Source organism: Anopheles merus, unplaced genomic scaffold, assembly GCF_017562075.2.
Source record: "Anopheles merus strain MAF unplaced genomic scaffold, AmerM5.1 LNR4000891, whole genome shotgun sequence".
Lineage (NCBI taxonomy): Eukaryota > Metazoa > Arthropoda > Insecta > Diptera > Culicidae > Anopheles > Anopheles merus.
Window position 1 is genome coordinate 22501 of NW_024428471.1, and position 4420 is coordinate 26920.

A 4420-nucleotide genomic window follows, 5' to 3' on the forward strand; every position below is an offset into this window, starting at 1 on the left:
CATGCCGTCCCTACGTGCTGAGCTTTTCCCGTTTCGCTCGCAGCTACTCAGGGAATCCGGTTGGTTTCTCTTCCTCCCCTTATTAATATGCTTAAATTTGGGGGTAGTCACACATCACTTGAGGCCTACGTGGTATAACCGAGACGTAAGTATTACGGCTACGCCCGTGCCGTGGGTTGATACTTGTATATGTAGGGCTAACTTAGCGTGGTAGCGCAACGCCGTGTATGGGCCACATGAGTTACAGCGACTTAGCTTCCGAATCCCTAGACGAGCCGACTTAGCCTGGAGAGTAGACTGCCGGTGGCCATCGGGAAACGTAGCATTAGTTCGAACCATGCGGCTTGACACACACCACAAACCCTACGCATCAAACACCACCAACACGAAACGCATCCAACATACGCTCGAGAGTGTCCACTTTCAACGCCCGAGGACCCGCAGACGGGACCAAGCACGTCATTATGCACAGCGACCCCAGTGCGTCGGATGACCCGGGCACCTTCGCGGACGGCCACTGTAGTTAACTAAATGAGACTTTGGTAATTAGTAGGCACTCAAGAATGTGTGCATCGGTCGGGATAAACGTCCGATGCGCCATATGCGTTCAACTTATCAATGTTCATGTGTCCTGCAGTTCACATTATGACGCGCATTTAGCTGCGGTCTTCATCGATCCATGAGCCGAGTGATCCCCTGCCTAGGGTTTAAAGAGTGCCTTTCGGCGCCGAGTGGCGTAACGCGTTCAAAGTTTGGTATGCAACACACTCGACCTGCAACAATGGGTTACTCAAACTGTACAAGTACAAGTGTTGTCTCTTACGAGACGTCTTGATATGCTCTCTACAAAGCGTGCGCTAGAGTAGGTAAAAATTAATGTACGTCCCAGATAGTGACGATCTCGGGAGGAAGACCTTAAGGAACTTCCCGCACACATCAAGACTAGGGTTTGGGCGTGTCCATGCCGGCGCCGAGTACAAGTTACCGCGTTCAAAGTTGGTAAGCAGCGCACTCGACCTCCAACACAACACGTCCCGTCTTGATATGCTCTCTACAAAAGCGTGCGCTAATGTAGGTACAATTAATGTACGTCCCAGATAGTGACGATCTCTGGGAGGAAGAACCTTAAGGAACTCCCCGCACATATCAAGACTTATAGGTGAGAACGGCCAATCACCTCTCTTAGTAAAACTCACAACTCATTCCTTGGTTGGAAGTGTCCATGTCGGTGCCGAGTACAAGTTACCCGCGTTCAAAGTTTGGTAAGCAGCGCACTCGACCCTCAACATAACCCTTCACGTCTTGATATGCTCTCTACAAAAGCGTGCGCTAGATGTAGGTACAATTAATGTACGTCCCAGATAGTGACGATCTCTGGGAGGAAGAACTTAAGGAACTTCCCGCACACTCAAGACCTAGGCGTATGGGCGTGTCCATGCCGGTGCCGAGTACAAGTTACCGCGTTCAAAGTTTGGTAAGCAGCGCACTCAACCTCCAACAAAACGTCCCGTGTCTGATATGCTCTCTACAAAAGCGTGCGCTAGTGTAGGTACAAATTAATGTACGTCCCAGATAGTGACGATCTCTGGGAGGAAGAACCTTAAGGAACTTCCCGCACATATCAAATTATAGTGTAACGCTGCCAATTACCTGTTTCTTTAGTAAAACTCACAACTCATTCCTTGGGTTGGAAGTGTCATGTCGGTGCCTGAGTACAAGTTACCGCGTTCAAAGTTTGGTAAGCAGCGCACTCGCCTCCAACATAACCCTTCACGTCTTGATAGCTCTCTACAAAGCGTGTGCCAATGTAGGTACAAATGAATGTACGTCCCAGATAGTGACGATCTCTGGGAGGAAGAACCTTAAGGAACTCCCCGCACATATCAAGAATTATAGGTGAACGCGGCCAATCACCTGTTTCTCTTAGTAAAACTCACAACTCATTCCTTGGGTTTGGAAGTGTCCATGTCGGTGCTGAGTACAAGTTACCGCGTTCAAAGTTTGGTAAGCAGCGCACTCAACCTCCAACATAACCTTCACGTCTTGATATGCTCTATACAAAGCGTGTGCCTATGTAGGTACAAATGAATGTACGTCCCAGATAGTGACGATCTCTGGAGGAAGAACCTTAAGGAACTCCCCGCACATATCAAGAATTATAGGTAACGCTGCCATTTACCTGTTTCTCTTAGTAAAACTCACAACTCATTCCTTGGGTTGGAAGTGTCCATGTCGGTGCCGAGTACAAGTTACCGCGTTCAAAGTTTGGTAAGCAGCGCACTCAACCTCCAAACATAACCCTTCACGTCTTGATATGCTCTCTACAAAAGCGTGCGCCTATGTAGGTACAAATGAATGTACGTCCCAGATAGTGACGATCTCTGGGAGGAGAACCTTAAGGAACTCCCGCAACATCAAGAATATAGGTAACGCGGCCAATCACCTGTTCTCTTAGTAAAACTCACAACTCATTCCTTGGGTTTGGAAGTGTCCATGTCGGTGCCGAGTACAAGTTACCGCGTTCAAAGTTTGGTAAGCAGCGCACTCGACCTCAACATAACACTTCACGTCTTGATATGCTCTCTACAAAAGCGTGTGCCTATGTAGGTACAAATGAATGTACGTCCCAGATAGTGACGATCTCTGGGAGGAAGAACCTTAGGAACTCCCCGCACATATCAAGAATTATAGTAACGCTGCCATTACTGTTCTCTTGTAAAACTCACAACTCATTCCTGGGTTGGAAGTGTCCATGTCGGTGCCGAGTACAAGTTACCGCGTTCAAAGTTTGGTAAGCAGCGCACTCAACCTCCAACATAACCCTTCACGTCTTGATATGCTCTCTACAAAAGCGTGCCTATGCAGGTACAAATTAATGTACGTCCCAGATAGTGACGATCTCTGGGAGGAAGAACCTTAAGGAACTCCCCGCCACATATCAAGACTTATAGGTAACGGCCATCACCTATTTCTCTTAGTAAAACTCACAACTCATTCCTTGGGTTTGAAGTGTCCATGTCGGTGCCGAGTACAAGTTACCGCGTTCAAAGTTTGGAAGCAGCACTCAACCTCCAATAACCCTTCACGTCTTGATATGCTCTCTACAAAAGCGTTTGCTATGTAGGTACAAATTAATGTACGTCCCAGATAGTGACGATCTCTGGGAGGAAGAACCTTAAGGAACTCCCCGCACATATCAAGATTATAGGTAGACGGCCAATTACCTGTTTCTCTTAGTAAACTCACAACTCATTCCTTGGGTTTGGAAGTGTCCATGTCGGTGCCGAGTACAAGTTACCGCGTTCAAAGTTTGGTAAGCAGCGCACTCGACCTCCAACATAACCTTCACGTTGATATGCCTCTACAAAAGCGTGTGCCTATGTAGGTACAAATGAATGTACGTCCCAGATAGTGACGATCTCTGGGAGGAAGAACCTTAAGGAACTCCCCGCACATATCAAGACTTATAGGTAACGCTGCCAATTACCTGTTTCTCTTAGTAAAACTCACAACTCATTCCTTGGGTTTGGAAGTGTCCATGTCGGTGCCGAGACAAGTTACCGCGTTCAAAGTTTGGTAAGCAGCGCACTCGACCTCCAACATAACACTTCACGTCTTGATATGCTCTCTACAAAAGCGTGTGCCTATGTAGGTACAAATTAATGTACGTCCCAGATAGTGACGATCTCTGGGAGGAAGAACCTAAGGAACTCCCCGCACATATCAAGACTATAGTAACCGCTGCCAATTACCTGTTGCTCTTAGTAAACTCACAACTATTCCTTGGGTTTGGAAGTGTCCATGTCGGTGCCGATACAAGTTACCGCGTTCAAAGTTTGGTAAGCAGCGCACTCAACCTCCACATAACACTTCACGTCTTGATATGCTCTCTACAAAAAGCGTGTGCCTATGTAGGTACAAATTAATGTACGTCCCAGATAGTGACGATCTCTGGGAGGAAGAACTTAAGGAACTCCCCGCACATATCAAGAATAGGTGGAACGGCAATTACCTTTCTCTTAGTAAAACTCCAACTCATTCCTTGGGTTGGAAGTGTCCCTGTCGGTGCCGAGTAAAGTTACCGCGTTCAAAGTTTGGTAAAGCAGCGCACTCGACCTCCAACATAACACTTCACGTCTTGATATGCTCTCTACAAAGCGTGCGCTAATGTAGGTACAAATTAATGTACGTCCCAGATAGTGACGATCTCTGGGAGGAAGAACCTTAAGGAACTCCCCGCACATATCAAGAATTATAGGTAACGCTGCCAATTACCTGTTCTCTTAGTAAAACTCACAACTCATTCCTTGGGTTTGGAAGTGTCCATGTCGGTGCCGAGTACAAGTTACCGCGTTCAAAGTTGGTAAGCAGCGCACTCGACCTCCAACATAACACTTCACGTCTTGATATGCTCTCTACA

General features: G+C 47.2%; 2 non-coding genes across 2 annotated transcripts in view; both read right to left on the minus strand.

Moving 5' to 3' along the window:
• LOC121603165 overlaps positions 1–127 on the minus strand; it is a 4085-nt gene extending 3958 nt beyond the window's left edge. Inside the window, exon 1 of the ribosomal RNA XR_006006615.1 lies at positions 1–127. This exon is cut by the window's left edge and continues 3958 nt beyond it. This is a non-coding gene — a ribosomal RNA (large subunit ribosomal RNA).
• Positions 128–551: 424 nt separating this feature from the next.
• Positions 552–708, minus strand: LOC121603164. Its single transcript, XR_006006614.1, has one exon. It is a non-coding gene; the product is annotated as a 5.8S ribosomal RNA (ribosomal RNA).
• Positions 709–4420: the final 3712 nt, after the last annotated feature.